Source organism: Dipodomys merriami, unplaced genomic scaffold (assembly GCF_024711535.1).
Source record: "Dipodomys merriami isolate MVZ:Mamm:240054 unplaced genomic scaffold, mDipMer1.0.p SCAF_501, whole genome shotgun sequence".
Lineage (NCBI taxonomy): Eukaryota > Metazoa > Chordata > Mammalia > Rodentia > Heteromyidae > Dipodomys > Dipodomys merriami.
The window spans coordinates 69,180-90,282 of NW_027206071.1; the positions used below are offsets into that span (position 1 = coordinate 69,180).

The following is a 21,103-nucleotide window of genomic DNA, read 5'->3' on the forward strand; positions in this document are numbered from 1 at the left end:
TCATCAAGCACAGGGATCATGAGTTCTATCACAGGGACTACCTTACCAATTGAATAAATAAATTAAAATGTTTAGGGCTTTGAGGAGTGACTAAGATTGTTTTGCGCTAGTCAATAAACATGAACAGTAGGTACCAAGCTGGAGTCCTGTACTGATCTGGACATGTGTGGTTCCTGCCACCCCCACCCCCTCACCATCTGGCTTACAGCAGAGGCAGGCAAACTAGATGGGGAGGAGGAGGAAGAAACTGCTGGCTTTAGGAAACCTTCAAGATGCTAACAGCCCCCAGCTTCAGTGGAAAAATGAGTCAGGAGTGGATTTTGTGCAGGGGCATCTAGTGCTCCAGGGAGCAGGTGATGTGGGAGCTAAGAATAGAGTTGAGTCTCTGCTCCTGTAGGGCAAGAAAGGAGCCTGGGCTGGGCCCCTAGACCTAGGGAACCAGCAAGTTAAGGTAGAGTAGATTCTTGATGCCCCACATGTTGCCCTGGAGCAGCAAAACCATGGGGTACCTGGAGCACAGAAAAAGCTTCTGAGCTCTGAATCCAGTTGGGAAAACCTTGGATTTTGTCATTGGGTAGAGGTTGGTTGAGGGAAGTTGTCTTCAGATAGGCATGGTCCAGCTGTGCTACAGGCATAGTGTAAAAGCTGCCTGTCTGCTGGTTGAAGGCAGACAGGAGGATTTTCTTCCTTGGCAGAACGTGAATCCAGATCCTCAGATTGCTGATTTTAAGAACCTAGGATTGCGGATGTGAGCCACAACTGCCTGGCTCATTTGGGAAGCATTAATTGCATTTCTTTTTTTTCATATTTTTACCCTCAGGACCAGGACTCCCACAAGCCACCTGATGCTTTCAATCAATGGATATACTAACTTAGCCAGGCCTCCTTACCCCCTTAATGCCTCTTTTCTTTCAATTTTCCTTTTATTTTTTGTTTGACATTTAAACTTTTTATTTAATAAATTTATTTATTTTTCTCGTGCTTCTAGCACTGGAACTTAGGGCTTGGCCACTGTCCCAGGGTGTTTTTGCTGCAGGTTAACACTATAACACTTGAGAAGTAGCTCAAGTTTTGGCTTGTGTGTGTGTGTGTGTGTGTGTGTGTGTGTGTGTGTGTGTGTGTGTGTGTGTGTGTGTGTGTGTGTGTGTGTGTGTGTGTGTTAGAGACTTTTATTGGAAATAAGAGTCTCATTGAAATGGCTATCTTTTGGTGGGTGTGGCTCACACCTGAAAACCTACCTATTCAGAAGATGAGATCTGAGGGTCCCAGTTTGAAGCCAGTATGGGCAGGAAAGTTTTTGAGATTCTTAGCTTGAATTAACTAGCAAAATCCAGAAGTGGAATTGTGGCTCAAGTGTTAGAATGCTTGAAAAAAAGAAGCTCAAGTTCAGAGCTCAGGCCCAGGCTTCAAACTCCAGGAATGTCCCTCACTAATGAATTATTTCAGGGCTTGGAAATGTGACCCAGTGGGTTGAGTGCTTGATAATGAGCAACAGTTTCCATACTGATTTCAAGTGCAGGCCTGTGGAAGATAATTGGCCTGAAGAGTCTGAAGTTCATTTTCTTTTTTCCTTTCATGTCTCTTGCCTTAACTACCTTAGGCTTCTCTGCAACTCTTACTCCACCTTTCAAATTCAGACAAGTGACTTCAAACTCTTCCCACTGAGCAACAGATTAACTCTTAATGGAAGCATGTAACTTAATTTTGAGCTAATATTAAAGGCATAATTATTTATGATCTTACAATCCAAGAGAGTAACCGTGTTGGGAGCAAACTCAATTTTCTACATGAAAAAGTGTCTTAAAATATTTTCAAACCAGGAATAAAAAATAGTGAATGGGGAGTCATTTATTGAAATTAGGGAAGGTAATGATGAAGCTTTCAAAAATATCCAAACACATAGGATAGGAACTCAGAGATGTTATAAGGAAAACAGATACTCTACTTGCTCTAGCTGAGAAATTGTGTGTGTGTGTGTGTGTGTGTGTGTGTGTGTGTGTGTGTGTGTGTGTGTGTGTGTGTGTGTGTGTGTGCATCCACCACAGGACTTTTACTCAGGCCTGGGTCCTGTCATCTGCTTATTCTGTGCAAGGATGGCAGTACACCACAGGGCCACAGGTCTTCTTATGGTTTTTTAGTTAATTGGAGATATATATCTCATGGATTTTCTTGTCTGGATTTAGTATTCTGATCCCAGCAATCCTTGGATTAGTGTTACTCGGTGCTACCACAAAGTGACAGTTCATTAAACTGGGAGCAATATGGAAGTACTTGTGCAATATGCAAAGTAACCAGTTCATTAATTTGGGAGTAACACATGATCATATTAGATTGCCTTCAAACACATTGTTTATGATGAGTTTCTCAGAAGTCCAAAGCATAATCAAAACCTATTAGCCACAATGTATGAAGTATCACATATTATGGTGTAGAATATAAACAATGAATTAAATCCGTAATCAAAAGTCTTTACTAGGTTTGTTACTTAAAAACAAATCTCAAATGTAGTGTCAATGAAATGAAGTCCAGACAGGAGGCGTGCACCAAGCAGCAGAACACCTGCTTAGTATGCAAAGGCCCAGAGTTCAAGCCCCAGGACCATAAAGAAGTAGAAGAAATTGAAAAAGAGGAGGAAAGAGAGGAACAGAAAAGGAGGAGGAAGGGATGAGAGGAGGGAAAAGAAAACCGAGGAAGAAGGGAAGAACACAAGAAAAAGGAGGAAGAGAAGAAAGGGAAGAAGAAGAGGAGAGGAGGGAATGAAGAGGGAAAAAGACTCAGGGAGGAGGAGAAGAGGAGACAGGAAGAGGAAGAGAAATGCAATATAACAACATGAATTGTTGGCAAACATCTTGGATAAGTGATCTGCATCTCCTTGGCAAGAATTATTTTCTCATCAGAGAGACAACTTATACAGTGAAAATGTGGCTCGGTCATTTTGTCATCAAAGCATTACACTGAGTTTTTAAACTGCATTCTCACTGAATTTAAAGTTATCACAGATGTATTCAAATGAGGCAGGATGAGGGTGAGGACTTTCACATGCAGTGTGGGTTGAAGATCTCTCAGGAATATGTTGGGTATGTTGGAAGGCAATCAGTGATAAGACCATTGCTCCTGACCCTTTCCCGGGTCTATGTAACTGAGACTTCTTTTCAGAAGCAGAAAATAGAATGCACACTGATAAAATAAATTACACTCAAACAAGACTAACTGGAGACATACAATTTCTTCACTTATTTGCAATAACTGTTATATGTCTGAGACAAGCAGAAAGGATCAGATACGTTGATGTTAGGTGAAGTGAACCCCAAGATAAATATTCAAATGTATTTTTTCTCGTTCTTGCGATTGTTTCTAACATATTTATAAAATGATTTCTTTGTTGCTTTGTATGTTCCTCACCCACGGTATAACCCCTGCTTTCAGTGTATTTGATGTTGGTATAATTTGTTGAGGGTAAGGGCAAAAACAAGCCATTTAAATAGGGATACAGGTGGACCCATTGCCACAATGAGATGTACAAGTCATTATGTCAAAAATGAACTTTACAGCTTTGGTTGGGGAGTGGGGGAGATAGGAATGGATGGTAAGGAGAAACAAAGGAGGAGGCAACGATGCTTGATAAGAACTGTACTCATTACCTTGCCCATGTAATTGTAACCCCTCTGTAAAGTATTTTCACAATAAAAATGTAAAAAAAGGTGGTGGAGAAACACTGAGCAGTGGCCACAGCCTGCCATCTGAAACATTGGCCAGCTATGCTATCTCCTGCACAACAAACCAGATCAGGACAAAGTTGCGGAGGCACAGGCACTGTGTGTTCAGGACAGAGAAACTGTGATGCCACCACTTCCAAGTGCTTTAAATATATTACTATCTTATCAGATGTTAATGTTTTTATTTTTCAATAATCCTTTTTGGAAGCAATACTGTTTCATTCTCTCTCTCTCTCTCTCTCTCTCTCTCTCTCTCTCTCTCTCTCTCTCTCTCTCTCTCTCTCTCTCTCTCTCTCTCTCTCTGTGTCTGTCTGTCTGTCTCTTTCTCTCTCCCTCACTCACACACACATAAATAAAATTATAAAAAAAAACTAACTTATTACAAAAAAAATGAACAGTTATCCAGGCGCTGGTGGCTCATGCCTATAATTCTAGCTATTTAGGAGGCTGAGAGCTGAGGATTGTGGTTGAAAGCCAGCCTCGGCAGGAAAGTCTGTGTTCCTATAGGAACTCTGGGTTATTTTTACAACTTTGCTTTTATCTAAAGCTATTCTTTTAAGAAAATATAGTTTAAAAAACAATGATAACAAGAAATATCCTGTTCAGGAAAAAAATTTATACAGAATTGAAAGATATAAAAGTACTTAAGACTCAGGATCATTGTAGCATTAACAAATATGTGCCCGCTATAGGTTGGATATGTTTTCACTTCTTTCATAGAATTTTGAAAGGTTATCAGTTGATGTTAACCAGTTTGTTCATACTTTTCTTGAGCCACTAATGCTTTCCATGTCAAATTTTTAGAAACCTTTACTGATCCATTGTCATGAATTTTTACATTTATGTTTTGATGGTTTTTACATCTCACATTTAGCTTGATAATCATTTTTTTATTTTAAATTTTTGTATAAGGTTTGAGGTAGTATTCTAAGATCATTCTTTAAAACTAGAGAGGAAATATTTCCAATAAACCCATTTAAGATTCTATTTTTACTTCATTAAGTCATGGCATCGTTTTCAAATTCTATTGACCATAAAACTAAGAATTTGTTTTTGATAAATCTGTTACATTCTTCTATGTGTCTGTTATTTCACTAATAAACATGGTAATAAGATTCAAATCTAGTATGAGGGCTCAAGCTACATCATTTAACATGATTGTTCTGACTGACCTGTATTCCTGGAATTTAATACAAATTTATTGAGCAGGTGGACCAATATTCTACAGAGATATCTAGACGTTTGATAGTCACTCATATTTTGCACCTTGTGAAAACACAAGACCCCAGATATTATATTAAAAAATGTCTTTAGAGAATGCTTGAAACAACTAAAATTAATTTAATTATAAGCTAAGATTTAGTAACACTATAGCATAATAAAGTTCAATGATAACGATTTGAGCTGTATTACAGAGGAGAGTGAGAGGGGATAGAATGATGGACCACATAGGAGCAGTGTGTCATTGGTATTGTGTTTCAAAGAACAGAAAGACTTCAGAGAAGACAAGGAGGAAAATAATCAAAGTGTCTTTAATCAAGTTTCTTTTTAATCCACCTAATAGTGTGGAATGAGAGTCAGAGAAGATGGGAAAAAGTAAAATAGAAAATAACGCATTGTATAGACCTCTTACAATGTAAGTAATTTGTAATAGGAACATGATAATTAATTTCCAAAGAAATAAGAGAAACAATAGGTAAACTCTAAAGGCAAAAAGAATGAAGAGAGAAAAGAAGCAAAGTAAAACCTTTATCAATAACAAACACAAGCGTTTGGAAGTGAAAAGGCAGTGGAAATATTCTAAATAACAATAAAATAACTACTAAAATTGCTAACGTGGATAGAATATGGATCACATTTTATCATATATAATTTTGAAAAAAACATACTAGGAATGAAAATTTTCAATTCATAATGTAAAACACTATTAATTTATAAATAGACAGTATAGTTCAGTGGTAAAACCTTGGCCTAGCATATATGAAACAATGGCATCACTTCCAAGCATTACAAAGTACACACAAAGCACACACACGCAAAAACCACATAAACACACACACACACATAGAGAGACACACACACCACATAAACACATTTAGAACATTGATATTATCAGTTAAAGAGGGAAAGTATCACAAATAGTTAAAGTAGGTTAATATGTGTAATAATAATATTGCTCGTACTATTGAAAAGTTTAATAGAAATAAAATAGTCACAATATACTTGGATTCTTACAGATTAAGTAAATTGAAAATTAAGAAATATAAGACATGGGCTGGGCAATAGGCTCAGTGGTAGAGTGCTTGCCTTTCATGCATGAGGCCCTGGTTTCGATTCCCCAGCACCAAATAAGCAAAAAGAAAAAAAGCTGAAAATGGTGCTGTCGCTCAATTGGTAGAGCGCTAGCCTTGAGTTGAAGAGCTGAGGGACAGCACCCAGGCCCAGAGTTCAGGCCCCATGACCAGACTCCCCCCCAAAAAAGAAATAGAAAACATGAGAACCTTTGCAAACAAGTTTTATATAATAAACATTTTGACGGCTGGGAAGATGGCTTAGTGGTTGAGCACTTGCGTTGAATTGCCTGAGGCCCTGGGATAGATTCCTCAGCACCACATAAGCAAAAAGAAAAAAGCCGGTAGTGGTGCTGGGGCTCAAGTGGTAGAGTGCTAGCCTTGAGCTGAAGAGCTTAGGGACAACGCCCAGACCCAGAGTTCAGGCCCCAGGACCAAACCACCACCCCCAAAAAATAAACATTTTGAAACATGTATCCTTTAATTTTGACAAATAATTAATGTTGCTAGTGTTTTAACTCAAGATTTAGAATATGATAACCAGGTGCTCTATATCTCGCTATGGATGGCTATATCTCTAATCATTTCCCTCTGGATATTTTTATGATAAGGTTTCATAGTTTCTCAGAATCTCCCAAGTTGCAAACCCTATTTGTAGTTCCTACCATAGGTAGAAAATGGAAGCCACAAATCACCATGCCCAGCTCAAATTCTTTTTTAATTCAAGTAAAATATTTATTAAAAAGTCACTAGGAAATGAAGCCTTTCTTAATAAATTATGTGCTTCTTGAAAATACAGTAACTATTTGTTACCTGGAAAAATATGTTTAGAACTATTAGTAAATCAATTTATTTAAATTCACCAACCATATACAAATTAAGAAAATAATTTTAAATATTTACAAGTTAAATATTTTAAAAGCAACATATGTGTGCCCAAATAATTTATATGTGTAAAAACCATGCAAAATTAAATTAATTAATCCTACAACTCTGAAAAAAGAATTACCCTAAAGAAACAAAAGAAAATAAGTAATTAAGTTCAATATTTAAAATCTAAATAATAAAATGAAGTGTACTCTTAATTGACTAAAGTAACTGTAAACCCTCTTTATATCAACTTTATAATAAAAAAATGCATGTACAAAAAAAGCAAAAGTACCCATTGATAAATAGCAACAACAACAGCATCAGTAGTTATTTGAGTGTACAAAAAAAAATCGATGGAGGTGATAACAATGTTCTTTCCATAACAAATGTACTCATTACCTTATTTATGTAACTGTAACCCCTCTGTATATTACCTTTACAATAAAATTATGTTGAAATTAAAAATAAAACCAATAATATAGCAATTAAGAATTCTTAGAAGCCATTGGTTAAAAACTTTGTAAAAAGATGCCCCAAGTACTCAAGGAATATAGTTTGATGATACTATTTAAATACTTAAACTTTATCAGAGAAGCAAAAAGTTTAAAAACTGTTACAAAGTAAAGTAATAAATCAGAATATATTACTATAATAATTATTACATGGATTTTTAGTGGTAGTCAAATATGTAAGAAATGAGGCAATATGCCATTCAGTTGCACTTAAGTGAGAAAGAATTTTCTAGGTCTTTTAAAATATATCATATGTTTAATGAAGAAATTATTCTGTTGCATCATATGATAATCAGATAAAGATTATATTAGAGCAAAATACAGATTTTTTTATGTTAATTTGGTTTTTGGATGTTAATGTATGTAGTTATTTTGGTTTTGGGAATTTCAACTTGGGGTATTGTTCTTACTAGTCTGGCATCATATAAGTGGTTAATATTAGGATAGGGGTTCCCTTTCCACAAAAACATGCACCTGATCTGTCCTTTTAGCCTTCTCATCATCATTGGCATCGGAGTTGCACACCAACTTGTCTAGCGTCCTACCTTGGATAGCCTGGATCCTGTAGTCCTTCCAATGTTAGTCTCTAGATCGTGCAGGATGGTGGAAATAATCCAATGCACTCAACTATGGCTTGAGAAGGAAGTCCACTAAAATTTGTCCTGGTTTCTGTTCTCAAGCCTCCTGAGTAGTTAAGAGTACAGATTGGAGCCCCTGGTGCCAAGCAGTAACAGTATTTTTAAAGCAATTAGACATATATATGACTTAGGCTTGTGATTATCTCAGGAAAAGAATAAAAGACCACTGAAGCATAGAGGAGAGACAGAATTTTAACTAGCTACTCAGAGGGTGAGTCAGCTTAGCTAGCTACTCAGGAGGCTGAGATCTGAAGACCACTGTTCAAAACCAGTCCAATCATGAAAATACATGCGATTATCTCCAAAAAACCAGAAGTGGAGCAGTGGCTCAAGTGGTAGACCACTATCCTTGGGCACAGAATCTTAGGGCAGGAATGATGAATGCATGAATGAACACATGCACATGCAAGTGTGTGTACAGGCACATGTGCACGCGCGCACACACACACACACATACAGATAAGTATTTCAATGCAGAGTTTCTTTAATTTTTTACCTTGCTGTATTTATTTCCCTGTATTATTGACAAAATCAGCTAAGCACCTATTTACATACAACTCATCATGTTTCTCTAAAGTCTACTCTCCTTTTGTAAGCCTGCTTTTATTTGACCCAAAGTAAATTATTCAGGAGGTCAATTCATCTCCCTCAACTCTGTAATGTTAGATGGATGTTTAAGTTCTTCCTAGCAATATAATTTTGTGAAATCCTGCCTCAAGCAGCATATTTCTTTCATGAGAAGGGAAGCCTCTGAAAAAAAATAAATAATAGGTTTTTCTCCTCCTGGCAAGCATCTGTAGTTTTAGTACCTTCATATAATCCATTATCTGTCTGTGTAAGCCAAAGACGTCTGTGAAAACAAAAAGACCCTTCTCGGTGCATAGCATTCATATACCATCAATAGATATGAAGGTATGTTTTTATTATTTTGAAAATATCATACAGAGGATTTACAATTACATGGGCAAGATAATGAGTACATTTCTTATCAAGCATTGTGGCCTCCTCCTTTGTTTCCCCTTCTTATCCCTTCCCATCTCACCCCTCATAGCCTCCCAATATCCCCCTCCCCCCGCCACCAGCAAAGTTGTAAAGTTTGTTTTTTGACATAACATCTTGTACACCTCATTGTTGCAATGGGTCCAACTGTATCCCTATTTAAATGATTTGTCTTTTCCCTTCCCCTCCACAAATTATACCAACATCAAATACAGTGAAAACAGGGGTTATATCGTGGGGGAGGGACATACAAAGCAACAAAAAATCATCTTATAAATATTTTAGAAACAATCGCATAAAATAAAAAAATATTTAAATACTTATCTTGGGGTTCTTCCACCTAACATCAATTAACTTTAGCTTTTCTGATTGTCTCAGACATATACTATTTATTGCAAGTAAGGGAAACCATGGAGCCTATGTTTTAGGGCCTGGCTTTCTTCACAATATAATTTTTTCCCAGACTTTCATTTTCCTAACAAATGGGGCAATGTCATTTTTTCTGATGGAGGCATAGAATTCCATTGTGTATATATACCACATTTTATTGATCCATTCATATACTGAGGGGCATCTGGGTTGGATCCATATCTTAGCTGTGGTAAATAATATTGCCATAAACACAGTTGTGCTGGTAGCTTTAATATGGTTTTGTTTGTGATCATTTGGATAAATGCTCAAAAGTGGGATTGCTGGGTCATGGAGGAGCTCTATGTGTTTGATCTTGTCCAATGCTTTTTCTGCATCTATTGAAATACCCATGTGGTTCTGATCCTTGCTCCTGTTGATGTGATGAATTATATTAATTGATTTGCGTATATTGAACCAGCTTTGCATACCTGAAATGAATCCTGTTTGATCATGGTGTATGATTTTTTGGATGAATTGTTGAAGTCGATTGGCCAAAATTTTGTTGAGAAGTTTTGCATCAATGTTCATCAAAAAAAATACGGTTCCATTTTGTTAACTTTTTTGAAGAACCAACTCTTTGTTTTGTTGATTCTTTCTATAGTTTCTTGTATTCTAATTCATTTAATTCTGATTTGATTTTAATTAATTTTTTTCCATCTACTGGATTGGGGTTTATCTTGCTGCTCTTTTTCAAGGAGATTCCGATGTCTCATTTAATTGTTGGTTTCAGATCTCTCCAATTTTTTTCATGTAAGAACTCAGAGCTATAAACTTTGCTCTGAGTCCTGCGTCCCAGAGGAGCAGATAATTTCTGTGCTCATTTTTTGAATATCTTGAACATTTGAACTTTGTTTCTAAGGTTTTCCATGACCTACTGGTGATCCAAAAGTGTGTTGTTCAGCCTACATGAGTTACTGGACTTTCTTTTGGTGTTTTGGCTTTTGGTGGTGTTGAGTTCTTATTTTATTCACTTGTGGACTGAGACAATGCAAAATATGAATTCAATGTTTCTGAATTTTGACGTTTGATTTGTGACCTAAAATGTGGTGCATTTTGGAAAATGTTCCATGTGCTGCAGAGAAAAACGTGTACTGTGATGCTGCTGGATGAAATATTCGCTAGATGTCTACTAAATCGGTTGATCTATGCAGCTGTTTAGACCGGCAGTTTTTCTGTTTAGTTTTTTGCTGAGATGATCTATGTAGTGTGGATAGTGGTGTATATAAGTCCCCAACAATTAATGTCTTTGGATCTATGTGAGATTTAAAGTTATATTTTTTGGATAAATTTGGGTGCTTTATTGTTTGGCAAAGAGATATTTAGAATTGTAATATCCTCCTGAAGGAGAGATCCCTTAATTAATATGTAGCAACCTTCTTTATCTCTTCTCACTAATTTTAATTTGAAGTCTATTTTATCTGATATTAGAATTGCAACTCCCACCTGTTTATGGGGGCTATTTCCTTGGTAGAATTTATTTCAGCCTTTCACATTAAAAATGTGTTTGTTTTTATGGGCAAGATGTGACTCCTGAAGACAGAAGATAGAAGGATCTTGCTTTTTAATCCAACTAGAGACTCTATGTCCCTTAATTCGAAAGTTAAGTCCGTTAATGTTGAGAGATAGTATTGAAAGGTATTTGGGAGTTACTGCCATTTTATCCACCTTCTTGGGGGTTGCAGCACCTGGGTTCTTCCTATGGTTCTTGGATTCTGTTTGGGTTTGGTTTCTTGGCCTTTATTGTGGTCTTGTTGGTTTTCTATATGTAGGAAATCTTTAAGAATCTTTTGTAGGACTGGTTTGGTGGAGATATATTGTTTCAATATTTATTTGCTATGGAAGACTTTTATTTGACCTTCAGTTATGAAGGAGAGTTTAGCTGGGTACAGTATTCTTCGTTCATAGTTGTTTCTCTCTGTGGCATGGAATACATAATTCCAGGCTCTAAATTGTCTCTGCTGAGAAGTCTGAGTTGATTCTAATTGGTTTCTCTTTATAGGTGATTGTACTTTACTCCTTGACAGATTTAATGATCTTTTCCTTGGTCTGAATTTATCCTGTGTGGATTGTAATGTGATGATGGGATTTCCTGTTGTCGTTTGGTCTATTTGGGGTTCTAAAAGCTTCTTGTATCTGAATAGACCGTTTTTTTGCATGTTTGGGTAGTTCTCTGCTAGGGTCCTGTTAAACAAATTTCCTAGACCATTAACTTCTGTCTCTAGGTGCTCCTCTACACACATTAGCCTCAGATTACGCCTTCTGATGGTGTATTCCAAGTGTTGAATAGATCTATCATATTTCTTGAATTTGTCTTGGAGGGTTGTATATTCTTTCTCTATAATATCTATGCTGTCTTCAATGCCCGAGATTCAATCTTCTGCATGGTCTAACCTACTGTCAAGACTTTCTACTTTGTTTTTTATCTTTTCCTTTTAATTGGTCGGCTTCGATGGCTTCAAATTCTTTGTTGGAGCTTTGTTTTAGATCTTGTATGAACTTCTATACTTCCTTAATTTGGTGTTCAGTGTTTATTCGCAAATCATTTAGTTAATTGGTTATGGTTTCCTTGGACTCCCATTCCTTCTGTTGGGATCCATTCAGCATTCCCTTTGTGGTTTCCCTGACTTCTTTCAGCTGTCTGTTTATGGATTCCATGAATGTCTCTAGTAATCTTTGTCTATTCTCATCCCATTCTCCCAATTCTTGTATTACTCTTTGATTAGCTTCCTCACATTCATGCAACTCCTGTAGTTCTCTTTGTTCTCAGACTGCTCATGAAATTTCTTTCTTTCTCTTTGATTGTTCTCAGGCTGCTCACACAATTCCTTTATGTCACTTTGAGTGTTCTCAACCTGCTCACGCAATTCCAGTATTAACCGTAGAGTAGCTTCCTCATGCCCAAGAGCTGTTTTGATCTTTGGTTTGCCTCCTCTCTCTTCCTATTATGCTCACACTGAGTCCTTTGCAGGTTTTTAATCTTTTCATTCACCATGTTTGCCAATAGTGTTTGTAGAGCTTTTTGGGAACTCTCCTCTGCATTATTCATTATCTGTTCTGTCACCTGATTATTTTGAATGGGAGTTGAGATACCCGGAATTGCCATTTTTCTTTTGTTTTTCTGGCTTGTTCTTCCCATTTGGTATGAAAGCAATGCCAGTTTTGTACTAGAACACCATTTTAAGACAAGCATCATCCAAAGTCCTGTAATTGCACAGTCAAAAGTCTGCAGATACAATCTAATTCAAAAGATACAGTCTATTCAACATCAAAAATTATGTATTAATGGGCTCAGAACAGCAAAGAAGAATTTTACAAACCAGAAATTATTAGGTTTAGGGAGAAAGGTGGGAACTTCACTAGCTGCTTTACTAGCTTTGACCTATTTCTTCATTGTATAGGAAAAGTGTGATTCAACTAATTTCAATAGTATCTGTTAAGAGAATTATCAAGGATTTAAATTATTGTCTGTAATTTGGTCAAAGCTATGTCTCTTTATGTAGGCTACTAAAAATGTATTTACTCATTTCAAGTAAATACATAAATTCTATTTCCATCTTTTTTAAAAAATAAAATTTTGTTTGCTCTATAAATTGATCAGAGGCATGGATTTTTGGCTAGTTATGTCATTGCACATCTTTGTCACACTTCTCTCTCTTTCATGGTTCTCATAGATAATATGATTGTTCCATAATTATCCTTATTTATTTTGCTTTTATATTTTTGGTTTTATCATTTCACTTTTTGCTCTGCCATTTCACAAATCATTTATATAGAAGGCGTTATTTCCTATTTTTTCATTCCTAGAATAAGCTACACATGAAGAGATCACTCGTCCTCATTTTCAGTCTGTACCTTTGAATACGGAGGAACATCTTTCCTCTGCACTCCATCAATTCCCTACTCTCCAGTTAGAATAATTTTGAATAGTAAAATTTGAAAAAGAGAAAATAAATCGTGGTGAAAAAACATATACAGAAAATTCACCAGACATTTCGGACCAGTTCAACCAATGTGAACTATTAGGGAAATACATGGACACCTCATTCCCACTGGCACTCAAAGTCTCTGGTTTGGCAATTCTTAGGAAGATGAGGAACAAGATAAAAAAGTAAGGAATGGTATCAATTACAAGAAAAAATGGAGAAGGATCTAAGCAAATTTCTTCATTGGACTGCCGCAAATATTAGGCCTACTACAGTGCAGAGACTACTTTCCAAAAAGGTCACATGTGAATACTAGGGATGATGATGAGTGTACCCCTCTTCATCCGGAAGCCTACAGTGGAAACTTAGACATTGTCCATGAGTTGGTGGCTCAAGCGGCCCATGCAATAACTGTAGATGACTGGACAACCCTGCACAGTGCACATACATAGAATAATACCAGAGTGGCTTCTTTCTTACTTCATCATGATACAGATACCAATGCCCAAACTAAAGGCCTCTTGACCCCCTTACATCTTGCTGCGGAGAATTGAGATAGCAAAAATATGCTGGATCTCCTTCTAACAAAGGTTATATAAAACCAGGCCTGAAGTACAATTTAGAAGAAACTGCATTTGATATTGCCAAAAAGATAAGTATATATCATTATCTCTATGAAGTTGTGGAAGGCTGAACAAATTGTTCTCCTAAGTCCTAATGGTCGGGTTAAGTTTCTTAAATTTCAAAAATGCAAGCCTATCCTTTGTGTCCATACAAAATAATTTCACAATCCAAATAAGAGCAATATCTTTTTTGTCAGACATGGGGCATGAACTCTGGGAATGGGCACTATGCCTGTGGTCAGCTCAAGGTGAGCACTCTACTGCTTAGGCCACAGCTCCACTTCAGGTTTTCTAGTGGTTTATTGGAGATAAGAGTCTCACAGACTTTCCTTTCTAGGCTGGCTTTGAACCGTGATCCTCAGATCTCAGCCTCCTGAGTAGCTATGATTACAGGCATGAGCGACAACCTCCTGGCAACACAAATAACTTACTGGAAAAATTCATGGATTCAGCGGAATTCTTCCAAGAGAATTGCCTGCATTGGATGTCAAAGTGTATTCAAGTGTTTTTGTATACATGTATAATAATTCATACAGAGTTTGTGATTTTTTAATCAGAAATAATTTTAGCTTTATCTGTTGAAATGAGTAATACAGAAACTAAAGTATTTCTGGTGCTTTTCTGAAAAAGTATATGTTAAAATTTCCTATATTCTATGTTTGTATAATGTTCATAATGTATTTTATTCTCTCCTAGATATACTTGAATTTTACATTATTTAAAATATATAGGTTCAATAATGTGTCCTTTCAGATTGCATTCCATATAGAAACAGCTTAAGATTCCTTTTTGTCCTAGGTCCTAATAATTTTCTCTGGGATAAAATGACAATGTTATCTAATTTCAAAAGTTTTGTGAAATTTATGCTATGCAAACGCCTTTCTTTCTAAGGTGAAGATTTAATACACTGATGTCAAACTAAATTTAATTATATGAATTACGTGTATTGTTACACTTATAATTTTGTAATCAACTTTTTAATAACTGTTTTTCATTTCTTGCATCTGAAGAATGAAAAATATGGAATACTTCACAAACTTTCATATCATCCTTGTGCAAGTGCCATGTTAATCTCTGTATTGTAATTTGTGTATACATACTGCTGAAGCATGTAGTATTCTCTAAATTTAAGTAGTTAATGATGCAATCTTTATAGAGGCTTATATCTATGGGTGCCTACTATAACAAGGAAACATTATGGTTCCTAACAATGCTATTTATCTTATTTCCTTAAAATTCTGTGAATAGTGGGGAAAAATTATATTGTCCAGTTGATTTATCACATTTGAAATCTTTTTTTGTCGATGACTATTTTAAGTCTTTTTCACTTGGAATTTGATCGTACTTTCAATTATTTATATCTAGGTCCAAAGGTGCTGGCTTTCTCAAATTAGCTTTGTGGAGCTAAAGGATTCAAAGTAAGCCTTGCTTAAGAGCTACTTCTAAATTCTTTAGCTGACATTTTCCCAAATGAGGTCTTACTTGCACAAAGGTCTACCTAACCCTTTACCCTTCTTCCATGTAGGAAAAGACCAACCAGACTATGTTACCTTGACAGCATAGATGGTCCTACTTGAACAAAACTAATCTTAGTTATAAGGGATCATAGAGAGATGAACAGTTCAGGCAGAACTGTTCAGACTAAAAGATATTTTATCAAAATACAATTGGTTATTATACCTACCATTTCAAGAGTAGCTAAAGCCAAGAAGGTGAGAAAATTGTTCATATGCATGTTAACAATGTCCTTGCCTGCCTACCATCCAACCAGGCAGGAACTTACATTATTGCCTTTCTATCACCAAATATTTTCATAGTTTCAGGAGAAGTCCATATGTCTCTCCTTGTTATTATGCCTTAAATTGGTAATGTTTTAATCACAGTGTTTCCTCTTGCCTCCAGGCTGTAAATTTACAAATGGTAAAGCTTTAGGTCTAACTCTATCAAACAATGATGTAGAGATAATTGAATATTACTTTAAAACAGAGTTGCCTTTATTGCAGTAACCACAAGTGAACAATGCAAAACATGTGACATTTATTATATTACATATAGTTATATATTTTATATTTATATGTGCTGATTTTGTATTTCACACTGTGAAACTTACTAGAATTAGATGATAATTTGACAAATAAATTGATATTTATTTATTCAAGTAAACAGGATTGGAATATACATAATTAGGTTTAAAATATATATTAGAATAGAAAAAGTATCAATGCAATGTCTTTGGTATAAACTTGTGGTACATTCTAACTGTTCTTTGTCTTCTGAATTCACATGGCCAAAAAAATTTTGTTTTCCTCTAATCTATAAGGGATTTACACTGCTGCTCTGTTTATTGTTTTAACTCACTGGTCCCAAATTGTTTTTCTCCATATTTCTGAAGCATTCCTACAGATTATGCCCAAATTTGCTGATAAGATGTCTAAAAATATTCTTCTTCTTCAGGACCCATGGGTCACAGGATCCCAGATCCCAGTTACCTGTGTCATCAGATAACAGGGGCAAGACTTCTCACCAAGGACCATGCAACATGCCAACACAAAGTAATTGAAGACCCATCTCAGTTTCTCATTTCTTTTATTTCAGGGCCCCGATTCCTTGAGATGCAAGAATTAGCAGTAAGCAATTTCAAAATGCAAGGCAACTTAAAATGAAGGATGAGATCACAAAATTTGAGAGAAGTATTATCATTCAAACATTCATCTTATAGATGAACAGCCCATATGATTGAACAAGATCACAAAGTGCCATAAGATTATTTTTGATTCCCCTTCCCTATGATTAATGAAAGATTTTAGTCCAGTATAAGTGGGCTAAAAAATAGTTCCTGAAAGGATAGATCCATAATTGGTCTACCAAGGCCCGGAAAAATTGACTTAGAAGTCAAATGTAATTCAGAAAAACATTGAGAAGTTCCTTAGTGCTTCAAAACATTGGGCCTTCAGTACAACATGGTTCTGCAGAATGAAAATATCACTCTCAAACCAATGCTAATCTACATTTAATCTCCTGAAAGTGTATTCCTTTTCAAATAAACTTTTTAAAATCACATTAGCCAAAATAACATTTGACAAGTAGTTGATATTTAGTGACATTACAAGTTTTTCAAGTGTAGGGAACAAGTTACAATAGAGTTGAATTATTTACCCAGCACTAATGCCAAACACGTTCAACCATTCATTAAAGTGTAGAAATAGAACCACACACAACTTGTGTTGTTAAGTAGGGGCCTTCCAGAAGTGCATTAAGTAGATCAGCCTCTGAAATTTCCAACCCAAACTTTAGCTAATAAAGTAAATTTCATCATTTAATAAGGTACATTTTAAAAAGTCACAAATAGTTGCCTTATCATATGTTATTTTATGTTTCCCTATCTGTCTAAAATAGTAAGAAATGTTATTGTATGCTTACCCTATCTGTCCAACATAGTAAGAAATATGACTTTAAGTCTTGAATATGGGTTCTCATCAGAGATATGACAAAAATAAAATCTGTCTTCTATTTCTATCATATTCCTCTATAAGAATAAATTTTAGTTTTCTTCTTTTTTGAAAACTTATAGGTAGTAGAAAATATTATCCCATGTAAAATAAAACAATCACAAGATTGTACAAACCCATTTATAAAAATTGGTAGTTAGGAATACATTCTAAGCCATTTTTAACATTCTTTTTGACTAAAGATTAATCTTCCAAATGGATGAAATAAAATCATGTTTAGGTGCTTCATGTCTCCAGACTTGCAAATTGTTACTGCCGATGAATGAATTATGGAAATATAAGCTGACAACAGTTCAAGCATATGCAGGATTGAAACTCCATGGAATGTATATAAACCTTTCAAAGTATTAACAGATAGTTTAACAGAATGACTATCAGGAAGCTGAAACCAGAGCGGAATTATAGTAAAGGCATAGAATGAATTAAAAATGAATACGGGGCAAGTACAGCAAGAATACTCAATGTACACACGTGATAAGGAAGTGGTAAATCAAAACTAAATCTTGGAGAAAGGGTTGCTTGAGAATGATGGAATGAGTGACTCTGATCCAGGAGGATTGGACAATTAGATGGACAGGTTTAATTGTAACAAACTGGCATAACCTTTTCAAATTCAGTTAAAAAACACAACAAAAAACAAAAACACACAAAAATCACAACCAAACAGCAATCTCTAGGGTGTATGAAAATGACCTCTCAAAATTTTAAGCAGTTAATGAAGAGCAGTCTTGAGAAAGCAAACAAAGCTGTTCAAAGAGGGAAGTTTGGGATAGGGGAGAATTTTTAACAGATTTAAATAGATTGTCTAAGGATATAAATCACCTACATCTGCTGAAAATAGTATTTTTTTAAACGAGTTCTCTGTCTGAACTGGATAATCCATTCCTCATGCACACTTGATAGCTTGTGAAGATAGAATGGCAGAAACAAGAAAAAGAACCCACTACTACACTGGAGAGAAAACAATCTTCTATCTTTTCTCTAATCTCTCTTCACTACCCTTTTTTCATACTTTTAAGTCAATTGATTTTGAATAATATTTTCCTTCTTTCTTCTGGTAAAATAATTGGTCAAAGTAATTGATTAAATATTATTTGCCATTTTTTCAAGGAAATAGAAGAGTCAATCCAAAAATTCATATGGAACAATAAAGGACCCCTCATAGCAAAAATGATACTCAAAAGAAAGAACAGTGCTGGAGGAATATTCATACCAAATTTCGAACTCTACTATAAAGCCATAGTAATTGAAACAGCTTGGTACTGGCACAAGAACAGTCCTCAGGGCCAATGGAGTAGAATAGAAAACCCAGAAATGAACCTTCAGACCTATAGCCATCTAATTTTCTATAAGGGAGCTAAAAAGTGGAATGGAAGAAAGACAGCTTCTTCAGTATATGGCAAAATCGGTTAACTACTTGTACAAAACTAAAACTAAATCCTTATATATCACCCAGCACCAGAATCTACTCCAAATGGATCAAAGACCTCGGAGTCGAATCAGACACTCAAACCATTACATGATAGAATAGGAGAAACCCTAGGTCTCCTTGGTGCAGGCCGAAATTTTCTTAATAGAGACCAGGAACACAACAAATCAAAGAAAGGTGGGACAAATTGGATTGCGTGAAGTTGCAGAGCTTCTGTATGGAAATGGGCATAGCTAGCAAGATCAATAGAAAGCCCACAGATTGAGAGAAGATCTTCACTAGCCCATACAATGGACAAGGGTCTCATATCTAAAATATACCTGGAACTCAAAAAAAAAAATAAATCCCCCAACAACAAATCCTCAAAGAAACAACTGCCCAATAAATAATAGATCCCAGGAGAGGAATTGAACATAAAAGAATGACAAAGTTCAGGTTAACTTTTGCTTTCTTTTTTACTGTACAAAAAAGTCCCTGATTTTTCTGTGTGTTTTTACTCATATAAAACTTTTTTGTAAACTTCTGGTTGAAAGTATTACAAAAGAAAACAATATGCCATTTGAAGGCCAGCATACAACAAAAGGAAATAACTTTGTTTTAAAAGTGTTCTTCTGCAAAGAAACAAAGATATGGAGGTTTTTAAAGTGTCTTATGGATGGATTTTTCACTCCTGAGATGATTCTCTTGTTGCAGGAGTCAGTTTTCAATTCCTTTTTTCTGGTCCTGAGTTTACCATAGCAATACGGATTCCAAAAAAGCAGGATACAGTTGAATATGATCAGCAAAAACTACTCCTTTAAGGTAAGTCCCAAAGAAATACCCAGGGTTTGTATTGTTTGCTTGTTTGTTTATTTTGAGCTTTTTCTGGGGCAGGAACTCAGAGGCTGGACCCTGTCCCTGAACAGTTGTCTTTCTTTCCCACCTACCTCCAAAGCTAGTACTCTACTGCTTGAGTCAAAACTCCACTTCTGGCTTTTTTGGTGTTTAATTACATATAAGTGTTTGACAGACTCTCCTGACTGGGTTGGCGTTGAACTAAGACAGTAAGAAAGCTAAATGATATCAACTGTATGGACTTCTCTTTTGAACCAAGAAATGTTAGATGAAGTTTATTATAAAGCTAATTAATATTTGACAATTTTTAAGCAAATATGTTCAGAGAAGTATCCATAACTTAAATAACTCAGTAAAAGTAGGTGCACTGAATCATTTGGGAATATTACTATTGACTTCTTCATTCCTTTATGAGAAACTTAAAACCATATTTGCACTTTTTGTTGGTTGTGGGGATTGAACACAGATCCTGGGCACTCTCTCTCAGCTCTTCAGCTCAATTTGAGGGTTCTACCACTTTAGCTACAGCACCACTTCTGGGTTTCTGGTGGTTAATTGAAGATAAGTGTTTCATGGACTTTCCTGACCAGACTGGCTTTGAACCACAATCCTCTGATCTCAACCTCCTGAGTAGCTAGGATTACAGGCACGAGCCACCAGCACCAGGCTCATATTTGCATTTATGTGCAGTTAATGTCACTCTGGAGACAAAGAATGGAAATCTGAATCAAATGATGTGACATTGCAGCTTTTCAGAATAATTGACGTAGCAATAAATATGTCCTCCTTTTCCATTTTGTTACATTAACGACTCATGTGCTATGGGACCCTTACATTAGCATCCTCATTCATTTTTGTAGGTGTATTTAATATCAGGAAATGTTCATAGAGAAATGTTGAAAGACTGAGATTTTTAGAAAGCAAAGGAGATCAGGTATGAAAGAACAGCATAGAAGGAGATACATTTATTACACAGAGATTAAGAACTAGCCAAAGAATTTTATAATGCTACAGGCAATGAGGAATAAGCCTAGTTGATAACTAGCTCTTCAGTAACTAAAAATGGTTCCCTACAACAGTTTCTGCTATACCTTAGTTACTATCATTTTTTCCCTTATATCTGGAGTTATTCCTTCTCTTCTGTCACAACTGTTAATTACCTTTTGCCTTTTTGGTGCCATGACTGGCAAAAAAGTTTTCCAAATATCATTTAGACTACCCTTCTCATTGTGATTAGCAGTGAACCCACTCAAAAGCCAGGAATCTTTGAATATCCAGAATTAATCTTCACCTCACATCTTAGCACATTCCTGGCATTAATTGCCGTGACCTAATAAACAAAAGCTTT

General features: G+C 35.7%; 1 pseudogene; it reads right to left on the reverse strand.

The window, feature by feature from the left end:
- Positions 1-14,997: 14,997 nt before the first annotated feature.
- Positions 14,998-15,094, reverse strand: LOC138810634 (U6 spliceosomal RNA; annotated as a pseudogene).
- Between the last annotated feature and the right edge of the window lie 6,009 nt (positions 15,095-21,103).